Source organism: Falco punctatus, assembly GCF_963210335.1.
Source record: "Falco punctatus genome assembly, chromosome: 9".
Classification (NCBI taxonomy): Eukaryota; Metazoa; Chordata; class Aves; order Falconiformes; family Falconidae; genus Falco; species Falco punctatus.
In genome coordinates, this window is record NC_137589.1 from 33,456,528 (window position 1) to 33,471,179 (window position 14,652).

Below are 14,652 nucleotides of genomic sequence, written 5' to 3' on the forward strand. Positions count from 1 at the left end.
ACAGAAGTCCACAGCAGTCAAAAATAGATCTTTATAAAAAGAAATAGTGCAAAAAAGTGACCTCCTAAACAAGGAAGTGAAGGGCTACCATAGAATCCATCTGTGTAGTCCTGCAAAATGCTGATCGTAGCAGAATGAAGGACTTAACATGAAAACCCATTTTGCTGTTGCTTCTGACATAGCACTTACAGTATGTGACTTTTAAAAATGTTTCTTGTAGAGAAATGATTGTACAGTCGAAGGGTTTTAAGCCAAGAAAAATCTTATAAAATATGCATAATTTGGAGTGACTCGCACAATTTTCTTATTGAAGGGATGGATGGGTTAAATGAAGCCTCAGTTCAAATGTTCCTATTAACATACTAAATCTGTGACAATTACTTTCCTAATAGATTTAAAAAATCTAATGGTTATGTACAGTCGCAAAACCTGAGATACTTCTTATTAAAGAGAAATCTGTAATACTGGCAATTACATGAACTATATTGAATTTAAGATTCTAGATGATTGTTTTTTTCATGAGAAGCTAAATTCATGTTAGTAAATAATATGAATTAAGATACCTGGGAACTTGTCTTTGTGCAGCAAATTTTCTTCTGGTAATTCCCTCTAACTCTTTTGAATTCTTGGACAGTGTGCAGGCGATGGCAGATTTCAGGTTATCATATTTGTTTTTCATGGTGGGCTACATACTTGCTTTTTGGAAGATTGAAACAATTGTTTGGCAGCTTTTTTGATAGCATATTGTGTGTGGCAGGCCTAGTTAGGAAGGAAACAAAATTTAAGTATTATAGCCATGAGTTATAATTCACATAATGAATACAACCTGGATTTTTTTTTCCATGACTTCATCCATAAATTTATTCTCAGTGTTTTAGGTCATCGTTAGGCACTTTTTTACAGCAGTGATTTCTCTTCTCTCTTCCCCATAAGAAGTCTTCAGATAAATATTGGTAGTTATTTCTTGCATTTAAACTGTATACTGTCTTGTCTTTTAAAACCGGCTCTTTGCAATCCAGCTCTTTTGAGAAAGCCCTAAGTCCTACCCAAACAGATACTGAGGTTTCAGTTACACGCTTTCACTGTAGTATCATGTTTTCTTCTTCTAAACTGAGATGCTGTTTATTGAACCAATTAGCTGTTGGGGGCAAGCCAGAACTTTCTCCTGAAATCAGAATTAATGAATAAACAAATTACACTGGAAGGATTTCTATTCTCAATGGGCAGTGACAGTTAATGTCTGACAAGGACATGGTTTGTATCCTGCAACCTTGGTGCCCGTGTGTGTCTGTTTGTGTTTATATGTGGTCCTGCTGAAATGAGTGGAGTAAACTTTTGAGTGTGGATCACATGTTCACATCATATATTTGATGGTATGTCTGTCTTGGAATGTTTTTGAAACCATTCCAGCTCTTTTGTAGCTGGCAGATGGGATGCATACGCCTTCATTAACAAGCAGTTAACTCTGCTGCTATGACTGAATTTTCATCACGCTCTGGGTCTCTGACTTGGCTCTTTCTGTATTCCAGCTCCCACTGTTTGTTCTGCACTCTCTCAGAAGAAATCAGCACTAGCATTACATGCTCCTGCCCTCCTGTGGTAACAAAAACGTAAACATTTTTCTCAAAATCAGGTTGTGTAAAAATAAAAGAGAAAGAGAGGAGAATAGGGAACTTGTTTTTTTTCTTGTGGAGCAGCTGCTCACATCTCTCAAGATGAACGTTTGCTTTTGGTGAAGTGTTCTGCTTCAAAAGCCTTCAGAAAATAGTAGTAATTTCTAAACTTGCTGTTACAGTGTAAAAAAGACCTTGTAGCCTTTTATAGCTTTGAATTAACCTTCTGGCCTTTTTATGTGATATGCACTATCCCTTTTGCATTACAGTAGAGGAACTAAGGCACAGAAATTACAGGGAAGATTTTTAACAGCAGTAATGACAATGGGATTGCTCTGCCTTCCCTTGCTGTGAGCCAGTTGTAGGAGCTGAAACCCAGTTGCAGCATGTGCCTTGGAGAGCCTGCCTGGCCAGGTGACCCATGCCAAGCTCACCACGAGTAAGGAGTGGAGGTGGATCCCAGCCCCAAACTCCTCACTCTTTCCAGACAGGTGAAAGGCACAGCAAGGCAAATGGGTGCAAACCCATTACTGCTGTGATTATTTTGTTGGTAGTGAAACTTGTGGAGAGTAGCATGTTAGATCTTTGAACATTTTGGTATGATCAGAAGTAGTGGTGTTGCTTGAAAGGATCCTGAGATGGTTGTAGTCTGTGTATGACCTCTTGTTTCTTTAATGATCCTCTGTATTATAATACTAAAAGAAAGCTGCTGTCACCTTAGTTTCAAAGCTTATGCTTTATATAAACTATGGACTTCGGTCTCTTTAGGCAAACGTTTATACGTTATACTCGACATGTAAAGTCTTGGAATGAGAAATCTGTGTTTCTCACAGCTTTCATTCCTGTGACTTCCAATGTCTACTGAAAATGGTTTTTTCATTTAAACGTGCTTCATGTTAACAGGGAGACTTTCCATGGTTTGCACACCGTTGGTTCTTTTGGCCAGCTTGTTGGCTGTCTGTCAAAAATTTAATATAAACTGATCAGTTGTGTACCATGCTAATCTGAAAGTATGCTTTAGAGCCGCTTCTACTGATTTTTCCCATTGTTTTGTACTTTTACTATGTCATTTTTTGTACTTTTTCATCTTTGAAGCCACTGAGTAATAGAATGGTCAGGGTTGGAAGGAACCTCTGGAGATAATCTAGTCCTACTCCTGGCTAAAGCAGGTTCACCTAGATCAGGTTGCACAGTCGCATCCAGGCAGGTTTTGAATGTCTCCAGAGGAGACCCCACAGCCTCTCTGGGCAGCCTGTGCCAGTGCTCTGTCACCCTCAAGGTAAAGAAGTTCTTCCCCATGTTCAGCTGGAGCTGCCTGTGCTGCAGTTTGTGCCCGTTGCCCCTTGTCCTGTCGCTGGGCACCACTGAAAAGAGCCTGGCCCCGTCCTCTGACACTCGCCCTTAAGATATTTGTAGGCACGGGTAAGATCCCCTCTCAGTCTTCTCTTCTCCAGGCTAAACAGGCCCAGCTCTCTCAGCCTTTCCTCACTAGGGAGATGCTCTGGTCCCTTGACCATCTTCACAGCCCTTCTCTAGACCTTCCCCAGTAGCTCCCCATCTCTCCCGAACCGGGGAGCCCAGCACTGGCCACAGCACTCCAGGTGCGGCCTCACCAGGGCAGAGCAGGGGGCAGGATCATCCCCCTCGACCTGCTGGCCACGTTCCTCCTAATGCACCCCAGGCTCCCACTGGCCTTCTTGGCCACCAGGGCACACTGCTGGCCCTTGGGCAACTTGCTGTCCCCCAGAACCCCCAGGTCCTTCTCTGCCGAGCTGCCCCCCAGCAGCTGTACTAGTGCAGTGGGTTGTTCCTTCCAAGGTGCAGGAACTTAAACTTGCCCTTATGGAACTCCATTATGTTCCTCTCCACCCAACTAACTCTCCAGCCTGTTCAGGTCTCTCTGAAGAGCAGCACAGCTGCCTTCTCCCAGTTTTGTTTCATCAGCAAACTTGCCAAAAGTACGCCTAGTCTGTTCATCCAGGACATTGATAACCGAGTTCACCAGGACTGGACCCAGTGCTGACCCCCGGGGAACACCACTGGCTACAGATCGCCAGCTGGACTCTGCACCGCTGGTCACAACTCTGAGCTCTGCCATTCAGCCAGTTCTCAATCCACCTCACGGTCCTCATCTAGTCCGCACTTCCTGAGTTTACACATGATGTTGTGGGAGACCATGTCAAAAACCTTGCTGATGTCAAGGTAGACAACGTCCACCAGTCTCCCCTTGTCGACCCAGCCAGTCGTTCATTCCATCACAGAAGGCTATCAGGTTGGTCAGGCATGATCTCCCCTTGGTATATCCATGCTGACTACTCCTGATAACCTTCTTTTCCCCACAGTGGAAATTAATAGTGAACATAAATTTCACTCAGTGCCCACAAAAAAAAAAAATGCATCAGAAAAAGTTTTTGTAACCTTTGCTGTAAATTTCTTATTTTGTGGCACGGGAACAAATTAATGCAAGGCAAAAGGGCATATAGAGTATGAAAGCTCCTCATTGCGACTGCTTGTCTGGGTTCCCTTACCCCGGGGTAACATGGGGTACGCTGCCTCTGCACATTGTAACCAAGAGTATGTGTGCATGCCCGAACTTTCTGCAAGTAACTGGTACGCTTCAACCACTGAGTTACTCTGTTTGAAAGTTTATCTACAGGTATAAAGCTTGCAAATAAAAGTAGGGGGAGAGAGCATGGAAAGCTTGTATGTGTGTTACTTTCAAAATGCTGCTGATTGTTCTCTAATGCTTTTTCCGAATAGAAATCTAATAATGATTTGAACTTTTCTTGTGCGCTATTTCAATGATACAGCAATGACTTGTTTGTCGTGTTTGGAGATGATGAGCTATAGAGAGAGCTCTGCATGGGTTGTGTGTGGTTGTAAAAGCTTGTGGACTGAATTTCAAGTTGTCTAAGTGCAGAGTGTAAAATCACTGCTCAGACCCTTTTCTTCCTGTCAGGAGTGAGTTTTCTTTCTAAGCAGCTTTCTCAAGCAGTAGAGGGCAAGATGGGCAGCAGCTTTGGATATCTATTTTTAATTATGATTTTTATATAATTTCAGTGTTGTATAACCTGGTTTATGAACTAAATGAGAAACTAAGGAACTAGGTAACAGGTTTACATTTGTGGGGTTGTACTTTGGCTCTTCCACATGTAGTGCCGGTGTGTGTATATATCCATTCAGTACAAACGTGCTGCTTTTCAGTTACCAAAAGTAAATGGGCAGAAGTTGATTAATAAAATGGAATCGATGCTGCAAATGTTACTTTTTGCCCAGTTTTTGATCACTTTTCAGGTGGCTGCTCTACTATGAGGTTTACAATGATCCATTATAGAGATGATAATTCCAGAATCCCAACACTTAGGATTCATTTGGGTTCTGATTTTCTGTGATGCCAAAACTCTTAATTACAGCTAGTGGGCAATGTAAGTTCTGTTACCAGTCAGATGGGGGTCTGGTTGTATGGCCCTCTTTCTTCATTTAATGTGACCATGGGCACTTTGCATCTGAGAGTACTGTCTGGTTTTGATTATGATTAATATGCAGCTTTTAACACTGCCTAGTGCTTGCAGCCTAATGTAAATAAAATATCCCAGCTTGAAAAGCTGTGATAAGTGATCACAGAGCAGACTAATTAGCCAGTGCAAGGAATTTAGTTCTTTTAAGTCAAGCTTTTCATTTGCCTGTAAGGTTCACTTTTCAGTATGAGGTGTTCTGTTATGCTGACACCATTGTAATTGTACTATTATAAGGGAGCCATATATTTAAATAAAAAAAAAAAAAAAAAAAAAAAAAAAAGAAGAGGAGGTGGGAATTACTTTGCACTGTTTGTGAAGTTCACTGAATTCACTTGTGGATCACTCCTGGGTTTATTTTGGTACTTTTGATGGCATGTAGTGGTTCTTGCAGAAGTAATGTGGCCTTTATGCATGTCTTTTAATATTTGAAACAATTTCAAGAGCTCCTGATGATCATATAGGTGAGGGAGGAATTTTAACTGGAACAGATGGTATTTTTTTCAGCTCAATTTAGATTTGCTGTTTTATCTCTTATTTTTTATTTATTTTAAATAAGACTTCAAGACTTAAGCGTGCTCATTGTAATAGTCTTGCTCTCTAGAAATATGTGATTTATGTACACCACCCCCACGCCCCGTGTTTAGGGAAATTACTTTCTCTGGGCTTGGTGTATCCCTTAAGCAGTATTCTGTTGATTCAGTGTTTGAAAAACTATTTAAAAGGAAAATCCAGGAGATGCTGGGTCGATGTTGGGGTATGGCTATAGCTTCTACTTCTTGTTTAAGTGTTTGTGTTAATTCTTCTAAGATGACATTTTAGTTGCTGTGTTCTTACTAGTAAAATTTCAGTGAAAGCACAGATTTTAACGTCTCAGAAAGCACACTTAACCAACCATGATTGTATTTTCTTGTGGCAGTCTCAAACTTCAATGCTTACCTTGAGGTGAACAGCTGGTCTTTCTACTGTAGTTTTTTTAATGGAAAGATACAGGTTTTCTCCGTTGGCTTCATGTTTGCTTTTTGAATGTAAGGACTTGTGCAAGTTTTTGAACCTTCTTGTAAAAGATAAAAACACTGTGTCTCTTATCTGAAATAGTTAAATTTTATGTTCTCATTTTACTTTTGCATTTCACTACATAAGGATTTAATTGAAAAATAATCTAATTTCACTGCTGTTTAAGTTGCTGGTGTGGTAGGTTTTTTTTGGTTTTTCTTTTTTTTTTTTTTTTTTTTTTGAGTGTTGATCCCTAGTTCTGTTGTGTTTGGGAACTGTTTGTTGGTATATGAATACAGATCCCAAAACCAGTGATCAAACCCAATTACTATTTGCAATTATTTCTGATCCCAGAGGGGAAACCCATGTAGGTACAACCTGTAGGGATCTTCCTTTGCCATAGGAGTGTGTAACAGTTCCAGTTTTACAGCATACTGGATTTGTAGTACTATTTAAATTGCTTGCTGGTAGTTGATAACTGAATCTCAAATTTGGAGAAAGATCGAACTAATTAACTGATGCCTTTCTTTTTCATAGATCCCAGGTGCTTTATTTTGGTGATCTAATGTAGTGTGGAGAGTGAAACAGCCTTTTCCTTCTTGCTTTTTCTGGTCTTTCCCAGGCACTGAAAATACCACATTTATAGTGCCATGTGCAGATATCCAAAGTCTTGATTTGTGGTCACGTGAACTCTAAGGCTTGTTCTTAAGCAAAACCCCAAGCCTTTTAAGCTTAGTTTTTTGGTTTCATTTCTGCTGCAGTTATTTTTGAGGATATCTTGCATTTCTTTGTCTTCCTCTCATTCATATGGAAAAATGTCATTTAGTAAATGATGAATGTTAGTAAGTTCTGTTGCATTCTACAGACTTTTGTTTCTATTTAATGTTTGAGCTTTTGTATCTTTATTAGCAGCTTCATATATCATGTATGCAAGTATGAAGAATATTACGTTGGAGCGTGCAGGGCAGCATAGCTTGGTAGCACTCCACAGGCCAGAACTGACTTGCAGGGCCATGATTTGATTCCTTTTTCTGAAGGACGGGTGGAAGAGCTACTTGGGCAACAAATCCTTTGAGCACTGAACTCTTTCTTAGATAACACTTTGTAGCCTCATTTAGATGTGCCAGTACAATGGCCAAAGGATGGAGGGGATAGGCAGTTTTCTGGCAGACTCCCACAGAATTATGGTGTGATTGTAAATACCAGAGAGGAAGTGGACACACAAAATCTCTCCCCAGAAGAATATGCTATCTTCAAGGGATACTTAAGAGCTCTTGAATTAAAATGATAGTTTATTAATGAATGCTGGAAGTAGGAAAGAGATGGTACTGTGTAAGATCAAGCAGCCTGCAGTAATGAGCCTGACTATGGCAGGAATCATCTGGTCTGGATTTAGTGGTAATGTTATTTGCTCTGTAAAATAAGCTAGAGGTTGGTTGTGAGAGAAGTGAGCGGTGAAATAGTATCGTCTGCACAGATCTGACGTGAGGAATTTTGGAGTTCAAGGACAGAGCACAATGTGTCAAACAACAGAGGCCGTGATTAAAACCTTTCTCTGTCGTGCTTCCAACTGGTAGTCCTCACAACCACAGATCAAATTTAGCCTTAGCAAGCAAGAATAATTTTAAATTAAAATTTCTTTCTTTGCGTTATGTCTGAATTTGATTCCCATAGAATGCTGGTTTAATATAGAGTGATTTTATATGTATCTTCATTTTTTAAAAAAAGAAATTTTAAATGCACATTTATAGCATTTAATTATACTTTAATAGTAACCCAATACTGACAATTGTCAGACTAGTTATGTTACTGTCCATGTAAGAATTTAGGAAGCCTTTGGTTTGGTAGGAATTTGTGTGATAAAGACAAGTGATAAAAGGTTTTCATATTGCAACTTTTTATCCACCTTCTGTTTGAAGAATATTATCAGAGAATGGAAGAAAGGAAGGAAGGAGGAATTGTGGGGGAGAGAAGCTGCCCCCGTTTGCGCAGCATTATGTCCAAAAATTACAGGAGCTGGAGGCTGGTAGGGAGGAGAAGGTTTCATCAGGCACATGCTAATTCTTCAGCTCCACGTAGGAATGAAAGACTTGATGTAATTTGCCTGTTTTGTGCTTTGCAGCAAAGGGAAGGATGGAGAAAGGCTTGGGACAGGATGGAGGAATACAGCCCTGGCATGTTGTGCCTTGCTTGCAAAGGGAGTGTGTGCTGAGAAGGTGGCATTGGTCATGCCCCATTGTAGGGGACACACCAGTTCAGGTCCTGCTCTGCACAACTTCTCTAGTTCCATTGTCCTGCTTGTTAGTCTGCTGTGGCTCTCTGGTTCTTCTTCCTATACATTGTCGTACTTACAGTTCCTTGTAGTCTGTACCCAGTACTCATGTTTCACTTCAGGTAAACGCTGGTGGTTGTCATCTCTCTTTTACCTGTACCTGTGCTTGTTCTGTCTTTTGGATCCTTTCTGTTTTCTTTGGAAGTGTCATTTTGTGTTTTTTCTTCCCTTCCCACTATTTTGTGAATGTTTGAGTGAAAAAGGAACAAATAGGTAGCAAGTATTTGTTAAAATTAGTTAATAAACTTCCTCGTTAAACTAATTTTTATTTATTTTTTATTTTTAGAGGTTCAGGTACCTCTACAGTGTTTGTTTCTTCTTTTTCCTTCTGTTCAGGAGCTCTTTTCTTACTTCGTCAGATATTTTCCTTGTATCCTCATACTGTTCGTATATAAATATAGTACCCTGATTTTGAACATATTGTTCTGGAGCACATTGTCGTACTACAACTTGTTCAGTCCTTCTAGTCAGTTTGTGAGTCTGTGTACCTTTTGTGACTGCTTTCTGCGTATGTCCAATACTTTTTTGATTACACTGGTTTTGAAAAAGGCTAATTCTCTTTTAATCTGGATTTCTTCAACCTGTACTGCTCGTGTGAATGTTGCTTAGGTGGTGACGTTCCATCTCCTGCCCTGTGCCTCAAAGCAAAAAATCTAGGCTCCATCACTTTGGTGACCTCCGCAGTGAAGGTTGGGTGCAGTACAGGGATGCGCTGCAAGGAGCTGAGAGCAGCCCTCACCTCCATGCAGTCCCAAGAGGAGCAGATGTGGGCAATCTGAATGCAGCGAATCACCTATTCTTAGCTCGCACTGTATAGTGCAGTTCTCTGGTCTATTTATTTATTATGTACAGATTTTGTAAGGTACAAGAATCTGGAGACTAGCAGGTCCGGTGAGGCACTGTGCTGTGGCTGAGCTAGTGTAGAGGTTGCATTTCTCTTAATAATTCATCTTACAACTTCTAAATATTCACAAACAGATCAGATGATTCCCTGCTGAGTTAGCTGGACATTTATAAATGACATCTGGTTTTTGTTTTTTGTCTAAAATAAAGGGCAATAAGGTACAAGAATGTCATTCATTATAAATAGGCATACAGTACACTAAATTTTTTTTTATTTTTCTAGGGTAGTGTTATGAAATTTTGTGTAGCTCTAAGCTAGCCTGCTTTGTCATAATTTTGTTCAGTTTTCCATGATCTTATTTATTAGAAAGTGGTGAGGTAAAAGACCTATTACTGCATCATATTTGTACAGTGTTGTTTAAATCAGTTTGTGTGTCTAAATTTTTCCCATGACTTTTTTCAGATTAACATTGCTGCTACTTTCTGCTTTTACAATACACAAGTCTTTCAAGCATGCTAAAGAGTATATCATCCTGTTGATTTCTGGCAAGCAGAAATCATGTTTTTCACTGTTTCTAGTAAAAATGTCATTGAAGACCTTTCGGTTTTTTAGAAGGAAAAAAAAAAAAGATGCATCATCTGAACAGATTTTGAAGAATCTGCTTGGAAGGGATCGGAGTGGTTTTCTTTTTTTCTTTTTTTTCCTTTTGAAGGAAAACATGTTGTTCCTGTGAAGAGACCCGATTTATCATGCATTTTACAAAATTGTTAGCGTATGTGAAACAATCTTTTAATCAAGCTCCTAGTTATGAGCAGAATAGTATTCAGTGTTGTTTGGAGACTTTTGGGTGTCAGGCTGGGGCTTAAGGTGTTGTGTGGGTAAGGCTCCTTGACAGCAGGAGTGAGCACGAGGAGTATTCGTATAGCATGTCTGGACTTTACATGGTTCTTCATAGGAAAGTGAACAAAGCTTGCTTTCTTGTCCATGTTTGTTTCAGTTTTATCTTCTATCCTGGGAAAGAAATCTCTGGGATTGTCTCTGGAATCTGTAAGAATGTGGATGAACTTGAAAGAAATTCAAATATTGTCATTCTTGTTTTTTTTGTAATGCTAATGCATTAAATGTTGATTGGGGGAAAACCCTAACATGTAAAAACTAAATAATACTCCAAGAAGTTATGAAAATTAAGTCTGCAATATAAAGCAGTCAATATTAGACAGGTGTGAAAGCGATGCCTTCTAGCACTTGAAGTGACCATGCTTGTTAGATATGTGTTTTGTACATCTCCAATTACTACATACTTTTGCTGCCTTTAAGACCCCTTCTCCATGCAGTGTGTAGGAGCAGGAGTGGTGCTTGTTGGCTGATTACTGTCTCAGTATTTTTATATCTGTGATATTCTCTTACATGGAGTTTCTTACCAGCTGCTTCTTGCCCACCACCCATGCCGCCGGCCTCCCATCCCTGTTCTTTTTCCAGCTCCTGCCTGTTTCTCCCTTCCCTGTATTTCTCAGCTTGCCCATGCTCCAGAGAGGAGCTTTTCTCCTCTCTGTGGCCGCTGTGGCGCCTTGGAATATGGGGAGGACGGTGGGAGGGAGTCTCAGCTGGATAGGAAAGGCCTGTTCAGCCACTGTGCATTTGACTTGCTCTGTGGGAATGCCTTGTATCAAAGTTGGTGTGTAGGAGTTGAGGAGGTGAAACAGGCTCAGGGTTTATGAAATACCCAGCTCTTTGGTGCCAGAGGAATGTCTTGCAGTTTTCTTATTAGAGGTTTCAGAGTGGCCAGGAGTGGCTATGTAGTGAGATTCACTGTGGCACCAGACATCACCTTAAATAGATTTGGAGTCCCTAATCTAAACCAAAAATGCTGTAGTTGTTATCAAGTCAGTGTTAAGGTTACCTTTAGCGTGAATAAAGCAACATGCTTTTACCAGCTGTCAGTCTTATCAACAGCTGAAACAAATTATCTTACCTTTTCCCTCTGTTCTCATGTCCCCTCAAGGCCCCTTTCACCAACCCTAAAAGAACCCCAAAAACCCCAGTGGCTGGCAGGCAGTGGCTGCTAAACATCAGCTTTGAGGACTGAAGGGTAAAAAAGTTCAACATAATTGAAGAAGCCTTTGCCACAGAGCATTGGATGTATATAGTTGTATACAGTGCTACCTGAATCACCTATAGTATGCATCTGTTTGCTTAAATAATATTTCACTGCTTTACATCACTATGTTTAATTCTGTTTTGCTCATGAGGGAAACAGTTGAAAGCTTCATCCCCTTATTAAGACTTATAACGAGCCTACATTTTGACGGTGCTGTTAATTTACAAAGTTCCCCAAAGTATTTCTGAGTTGCTTTGGCTTCTCCAGTGGAGGCTGAGCATCAACATCAAGGTTTCAAGCAGTGGCATGGAACAGTGGTCAGTCTTTTGGAACGTGGAAGCTGCTTAACCACGTGTGGTAACGCAGCACAAGAGGGTAAGGGCAGGGAGGGAATAGTGCAAAATCCAGTTGAAACTGCAGGGAGAGTCTGGGTGGGCAGAATGCAACTGACCTTAAAAATGTAGCGGTTAATAGTGAGAACGTAGCTGGAGTGGACACAGGTACTACAGGAAAAATACCATTTCTCTTTGGCAGTTTGTAGTTCTTGCATCTGAATAAGAATACTTGGAGGGCAGCAGTGGTCCATCACATCACATTTAGGGAGATGTTTTCTCTGTGAAGAATGCTGATCTGTTCAAGGAGATACTTACGTCCTGAGAGTAGGTCAGATGCAAAATATGTTAAGGACTTCTAAAAGTGAGGAGACTTGTAATCGGAAATTTGTGGGTAAATATGGGGGGTGTGTGTTTGACTTTACCAGACCCTTGTATGTCTTTCAAACTCATGTATGTTAGTTGGAAAGTAAATCTTATTGCATCTGTCCATTTAAATGCATTATATATAAACTAGGTGTTCAATGAAATAAATATATCCAAGCTTTTCTCATCTTAGCTGAAGATCAAGAATTGTGAATAATCTTAGCTAGGAAAAAAAATTGAACAGGGGCCAAATATTGTGCAGTGCTGAGCTGCCATATGTAGTTATTGTGGCTTTGTGTGCTAGAACATAGAAGGCAAAGAGTCATCACTCCTTTTCATGTTCAGAATTATGTTAAAAGTGCATTTGAAGTTGATTTTTAGATAGTCTTTTTTCCTAGCATAGTAACCCTTTGCAAAGGGATCTTGTGACTTACACAGTCACTAATTATGGTCAGAAAATTCAAGGGTCTGAGAGTCATCCAGCACTGAACTTTGTGAAATGGTCATAATTATTACATAAAAGCATGTTGAAAGATGAGCAAACTTATTGCATCAAATTGAGACAAAGAAACAAAGAGAAATACTACAAAAATATAAGGTGAAAATCACTAGATAATTTTATGTTGCTGGTAGGAGCCAGAGTAGGATGCTACTCTAGATAGTAATACAGCAGTGTTTCATTTAGCTGAGATGAGATTTAGCATGCAGTTCATCCCAATTTCTGTAGGATTCACATAACTTAAGTTGTTGATTTAGTAGATAATATATTACTCTATTGTTGCTTTGTGTGTTTACTTTCTCTCCTGCCCGTCATTCTTGTTTTGTCTCCTGTTTGGTTTGTTTTGTTTTGACATGTTGTTTTTATTGCTCAGAGGAAGTGATGAATAAAAGAAAAATATTTGATGCTCGCTTAAAGTGTGCATCATCACCTTTGCGAGGACCAGTGCCATTTTCTATCAAGTTTGTAACAAAGCTGGCTGCATCCTTTGTTTATAGAACTGTTGAGGGATCTGAATGGTAGGGCCTGGGTGCTGTGTAGTGGTAGGAGTGATTTATTTTTTTGTTTTTATGGTGGAAAGTAAGTTTTTTGCTACAACAGGGTGATCTTTATTCAGAGGAGGATATTGGGTGGATTGGGAGCACTTGTTTTTGTGGAAGGTTGTATACCACTATAGGTGCAGAATTTGTATAGTCACAAAAATGAGCTAACTGGATTTTCCTAGACTAATTTAGAATAGTCGATTTAGGATAGCCTTTTCTTAGGCATATCTAGTTATTAGGACCTGTACTAAGGCTGGGAAATTTGTTTCATCTAGCAAGTTAAGATTTTCAAATTGTATGTATTATGCAGGATTATACAGCCTGCTGATACAATGAGTTACCATGGAAATGGAGACACGCAGCTCAAAAGGTACATGCTGGGGGGCCACACATGCTGAAAGTACCTTTTTACATATTAAAATAAGCGCCACATGGAGTTAGCAGAATTCTTTGTACTTGCTGTTAGAGTCTATTTCTACAAAAACATGAAACAGTATTTTAGAACTTGGCCAAAAAGTAGTGGTTTTTTTCCCTGTAAAGGAGAAAAAGAGAAAATGCTTCATAAAAATAATGTGGGAGCACACAGAATGAATCACAGTATGTATATTTTTGTACTTGCTAGAGGAGTTCAAAGGCAGGACACAAAAGATAATTTCTACCCCCTAGGAGTTTAAGGTGTAAGTGACGTTGTCTGCTAGCATGGAGGCCTTTTGTCATGATAGATGTGGACTCTGGTATGTGACCTGGCATTTAGTGCAGTGAAGTACTTCGAGAGCAGCAAATGTGGTAACCAGTGAATGAAAAGATAGATTTGAAAGCTTCAAAAGAGGCAGTGATGTCCACATGCTGTGTGTTTGCTGTGGAAGGAAATGATTGTGTTGGAAGCCGGGATGGGATGTCCTGGGAGATATGACTGGTTCTGCAAGCGCAAAGCAATCAACCTCCAAACACCTTTTGAAACTGATTGGTTATTTATAGTAACTTCAGCTTTAATTGTGTGTAGTTCATAATTAGGTGCCTACAGTTACAGATGTGTCTGCAGATTCAAGAAACCACAAGTGAAGCGTAAGCAAGCCTTCAAAAGCTGTCTAGTTGTTGTCCCTTTGGTCTGATGTTTGTTCAGTCGTTCCCTCAACCTCCAGGTTTTGCTCGAACGTGAGACTGGGCTGTGCTCAGCTGTTCTGCAGCCGTGGAAGCAGCAAGCAGGCAGGGAGCAGTCTTGGCTGCAGTCCTTTGGCAGATGACAATATCCTAAAGGGCTTAGTAGGCTGTCAGGGCCCAGGCCTCCTCACTTAGCCAGCTCCACAGGCTCGGCTGTGCAGGCAGGGAAGCAACAAGTTGCTCCCTGAGTGTGAGAGGGGATTAGGGGGGAAAGTGGGGTCATATCCAGATACACTGAAATCAGGTTACGCTGGCAGTCTGTAAACTACCATCTGCTCACAATTCATTTACGGGACCGAGATGAATTTAATGGTCAGCCTTCTCTCTTGAGCAAGCCAGCCATCACAGCTGGCA

The 14,652-nt window shown here is 40.3% G+C and overlaps 1 protein-coding gene across 3 annotated transcripts in view; it reads left to right on the top strand.

The window, feature by feature from the left end:
* Positions 1-14,652, top strand: part of SHOC2 (SHOC2 leucine rich repeat scaffold protein) — a 78,745-nt gene that overhangs the window by 14,853 nt on the left and 49,240 nt on the right. The window contains exon 1 of one of the 3 annotated variants that reach the window (XM_080403548.1): positions 1,542-1,599. The exons of the other annotated variants lie outside the window; for them this stretch is intronic. The gene's annotated coding sequence lies outside the window, so the exon portion shown is untranslated. Of the gene's footprint in view, positions 1-1,541; positions 1,600-14,652 lie in introns of those variants that run through there. 3 annotated transcript variants of the gene reach the window in all.